Raw genomic sequence first — 13,155 nt, forward strand, 5'->3', positions numbered from 1 at the left:
GGCATTTCCATGGTTCCCACAGGGACCGTGTCCTATGATCTCTAGACTCCAGGTCAGAGGCTGAATTGGCACCACCTTCATTATTGTAGAGGTTCTAACAGAGGCTGTCATACCCTTGCCTTGGTCTTTATCCTGAGCTCCCCATGCTATATTGGCTGCTTTGTATATTTGGTCTGTGCTGTGATTTAATCTGTTATAGGCTGTATTTTAATTTGAGAAATTTTACTGGGTAGAGAGACTGGAGATAAGTTGTTTTATTTATATTCTTTCTAAAATCTGAGTGCAAATTGATCAGTTATTTCAAAGTTTTTCTCTTTTTATAATATCATGTAGCGCTAAAGAAGTCAACGCGTGTTTTCAACATGCTACCCAAGTTCACACGTTCATTATATATTTTTTCAATCTCCAAGTTACTGCTGGATGTAATTTTACCAAATATTTCACCGCCGTACAACACAAGTTGCCATTTTCTTAGCCTCCACCTGCTGTCCAGTTTCAAAGCCCAATGCCATATATTTTAGCTTTTCGTCGTAGCAGAATCCCATTTCTATGCCAGTAAATATCAATTTCTATGTCATTAAATTGTTGTTTCAGTAATAGTCCATAGCAATCAACAACATCGTGTACAACAATGAGGCTTGATTGAGCTCGTGCCTCTCTGAGTTAGCGGACACAGGCTGGACCCTATTGGAGCAGCTCTACTCCATGGGTCTCTCATCCCTGTGGGACCAGCAGGCCAGCTTGGAAGGTTCTTTCCAAGGTGATGGCAGAAGCACAGGAGAACAAGTTCAATTGTATAAGTGCTTCTTTCGTCCTTGGTTACTTTGCACTTGCAAACCTCCCATTGGTCAAAAGCCCAGGGCCAAGGATGCATCCTCTGTTCCTGGAGACGAAGAGAGGAGAGAATGTTTCTGAACAATGATCACTTTGACCACAGGTATTTACTCTATCTTTGTTGCAAACCATGTTTCCATTTCATTGTTTGGAGGTCAATTTTGCTTTCAAAGATCTTTGAAGTCAAAGAAATTGAAGTTTTCCTGGAACCAGAGGCTAATTTTTGTAAACACTTGTGGGGCTACTTTCAAGTCTCTATGAATAGTCTAAGATAGAAGATAAAGAGGTGGTCTGAGAAGAATGGGTTCCTTGTTGGAATTCCACCCATGTTCCGTTTGTATCTTAGGACTCCAGGGGAAGCCCTCAAAAACTCTAGAACTCTCCCCAGCCACTGACCCCAGGAACAGATAGACAAGAGCTTTTCTTCTGGTACACGATGACTTTCTTTTTTTTTTTTTCCAGTTATCATTTATTGACCAGTGACTGTGTCAAATGCTGTGTTAAATGCTTCAAATGTGGTATCTCACAGGATCATCATAGTGCTATGAGGCTGGCATTCTTATTACCCTTATTATAATCTCTTCCGGATGTGTAAGTGATATGCTTTAAATCTCACAGCAAAGTAAAAGGGATTTGAACTTGAAAGTTTCTGCTCTGACTCCAAAGTCAGTGCTTCTAAACTTTTCAATCAACACTAACCTTTTTATTTGAATCCTGCTCCTGTCTCCTCTTCCATCAAAACAAAGACATCTCAGGGCTTCCCTGGTGGCGCAGGGGTTGAGAGTCCGCCTGCCGATGCAGGGGACGTGGGTTCGTGCCCCGGTCCGGGAAGATCCCACATGCCGCGGAGCGGCTGGGCCCGTGAGCCATGGCCGCTGAGCCTGCGCGTCCGGAGCCTGTGCTCCGCAACGGGAGAGGCCACAACAGTGAGAGGCCCGTGTACCGCAAGAAAAGCAAAAAGAGACATCTCTACTGCCCGAGAGGCTCTTAAGATCCCAATGAAACCAACAGAAACTGCTGACTCAGAAGACTTTAACTGTAGACCCCTGTCAGAGGGGTACATGGTGTTGGGAGGGGAGCCTCGCGTTGAGTGTCGCCATGAGAAAGTACAGCTTGCTGAAGGCTGGTTGCCAAGTACCACTCTGTGCCCCGGTCTGCGTTGAGGAAGCAGCAGTGGCTGTGCAGAGGAAGTCAGCCCCTCCCTGCCACATGCTCCTTTTCCTCTCTTCCTAACAGTAAATGCTGCTTCAGGAGGCTCTGCATTGTAGGGCGGGGGCAGGGGGTCAAGGGAGGAGGGGTGGTGAAGGATTTATTGTCCAGTGAACAAAAGGCCAAGGGACTCCCTCTTGGAAGTTTCCTTTGGGGTCTCGGTCCATCGATACAGAGCAACTCAAGCAGAAACCCCACGACCACCCTGTCCTGGCTGTTTGCTCTAAGCTGTCTTCCTCTTTCCTCCGTAAGCCCCGCCCCACTCGGCTGCGCACCGCCCAGCTCCGCATCTCTGGCCGGCTTTTGTCTCGGGAGTAAACCTTCTAGCTCCATCTCCAAGAGAGTTGTCTTCATTTCAGGGTTAGCAGCTCCTCACTTTCAAATTACACGGTGAGTTTCTCAAGAAGAATGAGATAATGGACCTGAAAGTGCTGTAACAGGGAAAAGGAGAAGAATGAAGAAAAACCCAAAGCGTCGCCCCCCTCAAGCCCCATGTCCAGTGTGCATTTAATAGAGAGAGAGAGCTGGCTTGGCCAGAAAAAGTACAGGTGTTTGGGGGGCAGGGGGCAGGGAGGGAAATTTCTAGCTTAGAAGTGGCCCTTCTTGTAGGGACAGATTAACTGGGGACCATGGGAATCTGAGCTTCAAATCCCTGAGAGTTGACAGCAGCTTATGATAGCAAGCCCAGGGCCTCACAACTTCCTGATATGGAAACTCAGGTACAGAAACATCTCAAAGATTTAGAAGTTTACCTAGACCAACCCTGTCCTGCTCCCCACGTCTCTCTCCAGCTCATGCTTGGTTCTCTCTGACAGCTCAGCTTGTCTTCTGCCCTCTGGTTGGAAACATCCAATCATGCTAAACTCCCTCTCTTCTGAGACAGAGCTTTCTCTCCTTGGGCAGGTGTGTTTTCTCTCTTTGGGCAGGTCTGTTTTCTCTCTTTGGGCAGGTCTGTTTTCTCTCCCTGGGCAGGTGATGGTGTTTTACCATCACCACCCTTCCTGATTCACTGTGCTCTGGAACTGGAGTTAAAGCATTGTGAGCAGGGTTTGGAGGTAAAGGATGTGTTGAGGGTCTGGGAAATAAGGAAGAGAGGATTTACAGCATTTCCCTGTGTGGAGAGAGTAAGAGGCAGACGAGGCTGGAGAGGTGCTGGGAGGAGGTGCTCACAGGCTGCAGTCAGCTGGATGTGCTCTGAGTCCCGGACTGATGCACGAGACCCAGGCATCCCAACTGCCCTCTTAGTAAATGGCAACCCCCCCAGCAAGAGGCTGAATTTCCCCACATGAGGGTTTACAAGGTCTTGCTTTGGCCCTGGAACACAGTTATTCCCAAAGCTCAGAAAGTCAGAAAATGATGGAGTAGCTGGGAGACAAAGAGTGGGGCAGTGGGAGAAAGAGAAAGGGGAAGGGAGAAATCCACAAAGACAGGAAGTGACACTGAGACACGGAGCATAACAAAGGGAGGGGCAGTGAGTGTGGACAGACAGGAAGAAAAGCGTGAAGCGTTAGAGGGTAGAGGACAGAGGAAGAGAAACAGAGTGACTGCAAGGCTGCCCAGGGCAGCAGCATCTGTGATGCACCCTCGTGGCTTCTTCTGGTTGACCTGACTCCTCCAGGACCAGATCTCCAGGCTGGGGAACTCAGCGGGCAGGGCAGAGGGAGGCGGGGGCTGTGTTTGGAGGGCTGTGGATGCTTCTGATCTGTCTGACGTGGTCCCTGAGCACCCCAGGAAAATGGGCGCTGGCTGGGCAAGGGGGATCTGGGCAGAACTGCTGAGTACTGTCACCACCTGACCTCCTGCTGCTGTCAGAGAGGCTGATGGGAGTAAAAAGGTGGGCCCTCGCCCCCCCAGCTGGAGCCCCTCAGCGGCCATCCAGACAGCCCTGAAGCCAGGCAGCGGGTGGTCCCACCAGGGACCTGGGAGGGGAGGGGAGGGGCACAGGTGCACACGTGCAGGTGGCTCCAGTGCTTGCCACATCTGGATCCACTTATGAGATGAGGGAAGAGACATTCCAGGCTCGCCACCCCCCTTCTTAGGGATTGGGAACATAGACTGGGGCGGGCTAGGGGTTACAGACCAGGGTGGCTGGGAATTGGGCCTGGTGTGGGCTTTGTGTTTTCATTTTTATCAGTGAAACGTGTTTGCAAAAAAACTTTTCTAAACTCTGAAGAGCTATTTGTTATTACCCCGTCCTCACCACAAGCCCTGGGGAGCGTGGTCCCCACTTTAAAGAAGAGGAGACAAGGGCAGGGGTGGGTCACAGGGTCATGCAGGAAGACTCCACATCCAGGGCTCTGTCCATCTCGGTGTATTGGCAGTGGCTCTCCTGAAGGCCTGAGGTGGTGTTAGTTCTGGACTTTGCTAGCTGGGGGACTGGGCAGGACGTGGCTTTCGCTCTCCTTAGGTGCACAGTCTAAAAGTTGAGAGTTATGTTTCGTTCAGCGGACAGTCCGAGGACCTCAAGCCCGAGAGGCAGCATCTCAGACAATGCTGAGATACTGTTCTGAACAGGCGAGGGGGTGTCAGGATGTATATTAGGAGTTTTTGCAACAAAAGACCAGGTAGTGGGAACATCAAACGATTGCTGTTAATCAAAGAAAACCAGACATCTCAAGTTAATGAAATTCGCACTTTTCTATGGATGGGACGATGCAAAGTCTGGGCTCACTGGCATCATTCCTTTGATGTGCACCTCAGCTGTCTGGGGCCAGTATCCTGCGTTTTCACATCCTGAGTCACTTCAGGTGCACTGTCGTCAGGGGTGGCTGCAGCAGCTGGCCTCTAGATGGGGGGCACCCTGTCCCATCCTGAGTCCCCTCAGGGCTCACCGGGGGAGGCTGTAATGTGATGGCTTGACGGCTGCAACATCCTTTGTTTACTGATATGGCAGCAGTATTTTAGTTCACAGAGGTCTGCCTGCATTACCTGTGGAGCTGCATGGAGTAAAGGGAAAAAACCATTCACTCTCTTTGTTTCCCACCCCCAGGGTAAAGCCACCAGCTGCTAAGCATACGTCTAGCATGGGACTCTTGCCAGGGCTCACATACCTAGGAAGGTACACTCTGGACCCAGTAAAAAATCAGAGACGGTCTGACTCTCACAAGAAACCCCGGGCTAGGGGAGAAACAACTGGATACCAACAGCACGTTGCAGGGTGCAGTGGAGGGAACCCTGACGTCTTCCAGTAATCCCAGACCCTCCCCTGCCCAACACGGCCAGCCTCAGTCAGAACCCAAGGAACTTGGGTTGGTAGGATCCAAATTTAACCCTGCAAGTTTTTATTTTGTGCAAGCGTGTAAAGTTTGCTGCAGGAGGTTGAAACTGAGCCAACTAGTTCTGTTTCACAGTCGAGTCGATGGGCCAAGACCAGCACTTGTGGACCCGCAGTAACAGGAGCGCACGTGCACAGAGAGGAAGGAGCAGACACGGTGCTGTGTGAGATCAGAGGAGGGAGGCGGTCCCTCTGGAGAGTGAGAAATCAGGGAAAGCTTCTCGGGAGAGGTGGCAAGCAGGGTGCCTTTTCAGATCTACATGGAGCTTCACAGTTTGTAAGACTTTTGCATGCATTACTTTGATATACAATGTTAGGGTAACAAATGTTGGTGAAGTGGAGAAACAAGCAATAGCCCGCTGCTGAGAGCATAAATGGAGCATAAACGTGTGTAATGCACTGGGAAGCAACCCGACACCATCAGATTTCAAAATTCTAGGAATTTATGCTGCAGACACACTGACACATATGGGCAGACGGGCGTGAACTAGAGACCCACTCTCACAATGTTCCTAGTAGCCAGAGACTGAAAACAACACAAGTGTTCATCCCTAGAGATCAGATTGTGAATTACAGGACATCCAAGTCATGGAACCCCGTGCCGCCATCAAAAAGAATAAGGCAGCTCCGTGTGTGTTGTCATGAAAACAATCTCTAAAGTGTAACTTTAAGTAAGACATAAAGCAAGGCAAAGAGTGGAATGTACAATATATTCTCATTTGTGTAACAATTGGGCACGTGTTTATGGAGGAACAGGAAATTTCCAGAAGGACACACAAAAAACTGTTAACAGTGGTTATTTCTGGGGAAGTAGGGTGAGGGTCTGGAGTGGGAGATGAACTGTGAAAACATTTTCGGTGATTGTGAAATGGATCGTATAGTTCGAAGGGTACACTGAACGTATGTGCTATCTGAAAAGTCATTACAAAACAGAGCAGACTGAATGAATTTTGTGTAATAAATTCTTGTACTCAGAATTTAATAGCATTTGCATATAGTAATATGTCACTTTTCCTGTTTAAAACAACCTCTGTGAGGCAGACAGAAGTATCTTTTCCCATCCCAGCTTCTCAGGACTGGCAGGGGCTGGGTGCTTGGCGGGAAGGCCTGGCAGTCTGCGGGGGGCGGCCAGGAGAGAGGCAATGCTGATGGCGGGGTGGAGGCTGGAGGAGGTGGGGCAGGAGCCCCGAGCCAGGTGCTGAGCCGGGGTTGCCAGGCCAGGTCTGGAGTTTGCTAGCTTCCGAGGACTGATCCAGGGTTTTGGGGAGTGACACCATGCAAGACTTACAAGGAGGAACTAAAATCAAGTTGACATGTACACGCTGCTGTATATGAAATAGGTAATCAACAAGGACCTACTGCAGAGCACAGGGAACTCTACTCTACTCTGTACTGACCTATATGGGAAGAGAACTTGAAAAAGAATAGATACATGTATGTGTACCAACTGAATCACTTTGCTGTACACCTGAAACTAACACAACATTGTTCATCAACTCTACTCCAACTCTACTCAGCAGGTCCATCGGCCAAGCAGAGTAGCCCAGTTGAGGTCGGGGGGAGGGGCTGGTTTTCCCGGCTGGACTCCAAGAGCAGCGAGGGCGGCACCTGCTGACCCTGCGCGGGGGCGTCCTGTCCCCATTTTACAGCCGAGGAGACTGAGTCCCACGGAGAGCAGGTACCTTGCTCGGGGCCACACGGCTGGTACTTGGCGGGGTGCGGGGATCGGACTCCACGTTGCCTGGTTATGAAGCCCGTGCAGCCCTCTCTGCGTCCCGTTTTACTGTCCCTTTGTCTGACGCCCGCTAGTGGTCTGGTGGACTTGCCTGCCTCTCACTCTGGGAGCTGGTGACGCTGGCCCCGCCTCCGAGATGGGTGTGGAGGGAGGGGAGGCCAAGGTGGATACACGTGACTCTGGAGGCCCCTGGTCCTTTCACCTGGCCTCCGTCAGTCATGGGGCCTCCCCGTGCGTGAGGAAACTGCAGGGCAGGGGGCAGCGTCTGAGAGTGAGTGGAAGCTTCCCCGAGCACGGCCTGTGGGGCGTGTGGGCTTGGGAGTCAGAGACCTGGGCCTCCCTTTGCTACTCTCTAACCTCGTGGGCCTCAGAGTGGCGTTGCGCGTGCCCCAGCTTTGCTGGGTGTCTGCACGCGGCTTCTAGGAACGGGAGGCGCTGATGGCGGCGCTCCCCTCCTGCCTCCATGGATCACACCAGTTTTATTTTTCAGTCTAGCACATCCTACTGAGGAGCGCCATTTCCTGATGTCTGACACAGGCTCCACAGCAAGATCTGGCTAGAATCCTAAAAAAAAAAGAAAGAAAGAAAGGAGGAAAGAAAGAAAGAGAAAAAGAGGAAGGGAGAAAGAAGGAAAGAGGGAGAGAGGGAGAGAGAGAGAGAAAGAAAGAAAAAGAAAGAGAAAAGAAAGAAAGAAAAAGAGAAAGGGAAGGAAGGACGGAAAGAAAGAAGGAAAAAAGGAGAAACAGTAGATGCTGCAGGGTGGCCTGGGTTCTGGACCGTGACCCCTGGATTTGTACAAGGACACGAGGGATGCCAGCCGTCCTCCCGAGTCTGCAGAACTGGTGAGGAGCGCGGCCGTCTTCACAGTCTGGATTCGGCCGTGCGCCGGCCGGGGTGGCGGTCAGGTTTGGTCACAGGGCCTTATTTGTTTTGGTGGAGCCGCAGGCTGTGATGGAGGCCTGCAGGGCCGCCTTCCTTCTCTGGGAGTTTGGTGGGAAGCACCAATGTAATAATCCTGATTTATATCTCTAGCCAACCCCCAAGCACAGCTCCAGTCCCTGACAGAAGCAATTCTCCCTTGAACAGAAACGGGTGGGGAAGCGCCAGTTTGCGCCTGTGCTGTACATTCTTCTCCTTGACAGGACGGGGCTCCAGGAGTATTTCACCTTCATAATGTTGGCCGCAGTCGGGGGCTTGCGAAGCTGTCTAAATCCAGTTTATCAGCAGGAATAAATGCCCCCAGACTTAAAAGGTGGGAAGCTGAACTTGGCTCCGTTGGGCTGATGATTTATGGAGAAGCGGAGAGCTGGGAGTGGAGGAGGTGATGGGGGGCTGGGGGAGACAAGGTCCGTGGGGCTCCACTCACAGCCTATAGAAGCAGCGGCGTGTCCTGTAACGAGAGATCGGGTTCCGAGATATATTTCCTCCCGTGAAGGCTACGGTGTCTGGCACCCGTCACGTGGTAGGGACAGAGGAACTCCGTAGGGACGCAGCTGCCTTTGGGGTGCTTGGGTGGTGTGGCATGAGCCCGAATTGGGCCCAGGGCTGGGTCTGCGAGAGCTGTGGCCTTGAGGTTGTGCGTCCTGTCCCTGTGGGACCCGCTGCACCTGGGTTTCCTTGTCCTCCTCCTCCTGCAGCTCCTGAAACTCCATTCTCTCCATAAATCATCTCAGACTGATGTCCCTGTGGAGTGTCCTGTGCCTCCACAAGGACCACTCCAGGACTTCATGTGGCCCAGTCAGATCAGTGGTTTTCCTCCTTGTACATTTTGCCATGTGTTCTGTCTCTGTGACATCTGTGAGGTGACCCCCAACTTCGTGCAGGTAGAATCTCAAAGAATAAGCAGTGTGCTTGACACTGTGGGATCTGGGGTCAGGCTACCTGGGCTGGCATCTCAGCTGTGCTACTTAAGAGATGTGTGATTTTTTTTTTTGGCGGTACGCGGGCCTCTCACCGCTGTGGGCTCTCCCGTTGCGGAGCACAGGCTCCGGACGCGCAGGCTCAGCGGCCATGGCTCACGGGCCCAGCCGCTCCGCGGCATGTGGGCTCTTCCCGGACCGGGGCACGAACCCGTGTCCCCTGCATCGGCAGGCGGACTCTCAACCACTGCGCCACCAGGGAAGCCCTAGATGTGTAATTTGGGTGAGTTTTCCCCATGCCTCAGTTCTCTCATCTGTAATATGTGGACAGTAATCGTGCAAGTAAACCCATTATTGGGAGAATGAAATTGAACCATAACTTGGCTCAGTATCTAGCAGGTGGTTTTCGTTCATTACACAGTCTCATCAGAATGATGGGTGATGGAGATGGTGATGATAAGACAAGCATGGCTTTACAGTCACTGAAAAATACTGTGAACAAATGACTGTTTTAAACTGCACACCTTTTTGCAGGTTCTGTAACTAAGCTGTCTTTTGCTTTTTTGTAGTTTTTGATAATCAGCACCGGAGTCTCCTCTCAGCTCCTCCCTGGGCACAGCGCAGTGAAAAGAGCGTGAGCTTTGGACTCACACGGGCCTGGAACAGAACTGTGATCATGGGTAGTAGTCCCTCTGAGCCTCAGTTTCCTCATCTATGAAATGGGAGCAGTGATGGCAACTTCACACAAGTGTGGGCAGAGGGGTCGAGATGACTCGTACATCCCGCTGACCACAGCAGAGCATGGTGAGTGCCCACCTACTAGTTTCTTTTTCCCCTCCCTTGCTCCATAGGTTCTAGGCTCCATCTTTCTAAATCCTCTTTCTCTCTCAAGATTTGTTTGAGACCTGCCTGCTCCATAAATTCTCCCCCAGATAACTGGCCAAATCCCCTGTCCATAATACATTTACAGCCTCACGTCACTGAGTTGGAGTTGCCAGGTCACTTTGACCTGCTGGGCTGGAATGCCACTGCTTTGGGTTTTGTAATCCAAAAAGTTCCCTTCGACTGATTCCCTTCGACTCAGAATTTGCCCAGAAAATGTAGATGTCACTTGCTTCCCAGCTAGAAGGAAGGCTCCTCGAAGGTGGTTTTCTGTCTCACCTGCAGTTGTGGATCTCGCTCCTAGCACAAAGCCTGACAAAGAGTGGACCCCAGTACGTGATTGTGGAGTGAAGGAAGGAGCGCACGATGCTCTAGAGAGGCAGGGAGACCCCTTACAGTTCAGAGAGGCCTCCCTCGCCACTCTGGGGGAAGCTCTTACCCAGCACCAGCTGTGTAGTTATGTCAGAGGGGCTCAGGCCTCCAGTGTGGCTCTGTAAACAAGGGGAAAGAACCAAGAGCTTTCTGATTAGCCTGCTGTATTTGGATTGGCATCAGGTTTTCAGTTGGAATGAGAGCCTCGGACGTGAATATCAGAGTCATTCCATATGAGAGGAAGGCTTGTTGGCTCAGCCTCCAACTTTGATGTGGAGCATATGGGCCTGGGGGTGCGACCTCAAGACAGGAGGGGGGAAGGGCACAGAGGGACCACTTGCGTTTGGAACTTCCCAGGTCCTTCCCCAGTCATTCCCATCGGCCGGGAGTTCTGACTTGCCCGGCATGGTCAGGGGTCAGGAATAGCAGGTTCTAACCTGGGCTCTGTTGCTAGCTAGCTGTGTGACCTTAGGCCAGTCACTTTACCTCTCTGGGCTTCAGTTCCCCATCTGTAAAATGACAGGGTAGATTAGATGATCCCTTCTCATTGTTCTATGACATTTTTTGTTAGTCTGCAGTTTGTTACATCCTGACCAGGAAGCACTGACATTTCTGATGTATGTTGAAGAGTTGGGGGAATTGGGAGGGGATACTAAGAAATGGAGATATAAAACACACCCTGAAATGGAACCCAAGGCTCCTTTCCCCAGTCCTTGGCACTGTAACTACTTTCCCCTCTGCTCTTGCCTGTCCTCTACTGGCCCCCAAAGATGAGCCTCATGGGAGATGGCTGCAGGTGTGGAGGAAGCGCTGGATGTCCCTTAACCTGCGAGTCTTGGTTTTCTCATCCGTGTGGAGACACTGCTGCCACCTCCTTTACTTGGGGGCTTTGAGGTTGGAGCAAAGTCGAACGCATGCTGAGCCTTGGAACGTGTCAAGCACCACGTAAACAGGAGGAGTGGCGATTGTGGCGTAGAGCTGGCCCCACTGGGAAAAACAGTGCGAATGTCCCTCTGCAGGTTGCCCCTTTCTTCCTCGAAGATGCCTCAGTGCAAGGGATGCTTCTACTGCTGTTGGTCAATGGCCTGCCATGTTCGGTTTTCCCTGCCCCTTTGAAGCAGAAATGCTGCTGTCTGAGTCTTTATTTCTCTGCACACTTTCCCACTAGTGCAGAAAACGCATTTTCCATGTAATTTGGCTTACCTGGCTTAACGTGTGCGACAGCATCTCCAGGTCTTAGAAGAAGAGCACTTTTCTCTCAATCCCTGGAGCAGATGCCAGGGACATCTGGGGTCAGGATGACGCTCTCCATGACCTGGGCAGAGTTGGAGGTACTGCTCCTGTGTTTTGGTTTCACCACGTGTTAGTTGAGAGTTGGACGGAACCTCAGGTAACATAGCCCAGCTCCCCTCTTGGACCGGAGAGTGAGGGTCTGGCCTGAAGTTATCAATCGGGCTAGTTTAAAAGGCGCAGGGACCAGGACTCAGTCTCTGGACCATTCTAGCGCTCTTTCTAGGGTACCACATAGATTCCTTTCTCTTCTTTCACTCACTCCCCATCCCTCCCCATTCCTCCCTTCACATTTGTCCTTTTGCTCTCTTTTTCCAGAGCCCATTTGCTGTAACTCTCAGAATGGAAAAGTTTTCTGAGTTTCTGCGGCAGGCAGGCTGCTTGGTAGGGTTGGGTGACCCCAAAGCAGCTGGGGCATGTTCTCAGGATGTCACATCACCGGGAGTATCCAGGGCACCCGTTCACTACATCAGCTTCTTCCCAGAAATCCTGGAGATGCAGCCGCCAGAGATCCCACCCGCAAGCCCCGCGGCTGAGGGGTCAGAGACAGGCCCTGTGAACTGGGTTCTGTGGTGCAGGTGCCCCCGTCCCCCGCCCCCTCCCTCACTGACATGGACGGAGGGCTGGTGTGTGTTGAATGCCTGCAACACAAGTGTGGGCCAAGATCTCCCCGCCGCCCGCACCCTTACCCACCCCTGCTGTCTCGCCTCCCTTCGGGGCATCCCGTCTACTTGGCAGCCGTCTCCAGGGTCACCCAGATAGCGCCGGCCCAAGTTCAAGAGCCCCTTGTGGCCCAATACCGCGTTGGCTTGTAAGGGGAGCTCACCCTGGGTAGATTTCACTCTCTGGCAACAGCTGACTCTGTGTATTCAGATGAGAACAATTTTCTTCCCCTTGCACTTTCAACAAGTTCAACCTCAAGGGCACCCCCCCGCCCCGCTCTGCTGCCCCAAACAAGAAAAGGCAGAAGGAGAAGGTACGGGGTGGGGAGACCACCTGCTCTAATTGAGCCATCTGCTGAGCCCGGGTTTCCTGGAGCTGGGCTGTCTCAGGGCCCAAATGGGCCAGTTTGCGGCTAATGGGAAAGGAGCTGTTTTATTTCCTAATCACCCTTAGAGATAACTGCTCAGTGCATGGGGGAGACGCCTCCGCAGGAGAAGCTGACTGGCAGCCCCGTTGCCATCCTTCCCCTGGAGCTGGGCTGGAGCTGGCTCAGCAGGAGACCCGGCGGGGTTGGGGAGCATCCTATGGCCTCAGTGCTGTGTCTGTGATGTGTGCTGTACCAAAACGAACGAGTCAGGAGGCAGTGTCCTGGCACAGCCTGGACCTCTACACTCCCAGCCAGTGACTGCCCTGGACAGGGGCGATTGGCCCAGAGCCCCTCCCCATGGAGGAGAGGTCTGGAGTGTCGCTGCCTTTGGCCTTCCATGGTCTAGAGTTTCATGTGAAAAGACAAGTGTGCGGTGGGCGATGCTCTGATCGGACCTGGCCACTCTTTGGTGTTGAGGTCACGTGAGCACAGGGCTGGCAGGCTGGGCTCGTTTCATCCCGGGACGTGACGGCCTGGGATCCGATCAGGTTTGGGAGGCTGAAGGGAGGGCAAAGGTGGAGGCAGCACGAAAGCCAACCTCGCTGTCTTTTGAGAACACTTTCTTCTCCCCAGCTTGGTGTTCAAGGCCCTCGGCTCTCTCCCTGCTTGT

The 13,155-nt window shown here is 52.0% G+C and overlaps 1 long non-coding RNA gene across 1 annotated transcript in view; it reads left to right on the top strand.

Moving 5' to 3' along the window:
- The first annotated feature begins 9,486 nt into the window (after positions 1-9,486).
- The window catches only part of LOC132526451 (uncharacterized), a 53,626-nt gene continuing 49,957 nt past the window's right edge, over positions 9,487-13,155 (top strand). Inside the window, exon 1 of the long non-coding RNA XR_009542581.1 lies at positions 9,487-9,715. This is a non-coding gene — a long non-coding RNA (uncharacterized LOC132526451). The remainder of the gene's footprint in view (positions 9,716-13,155) is intronic.

This window comes from Lagenorhynchus albirostris, chromosome 9 (assembly GCF_949774975.1).
Source record: "Lagenorhynchus albirostris chromosome 9, mLagAlb1.1, whole genome shotgun sequence".
NCBI classification, from domain to species: Eukaryota; Metazoa; Chordata; class Mammalia; order Artiodactyla; family Delphinidae; genus Lagenorhynchus; species Lagenorhynchus albirostris.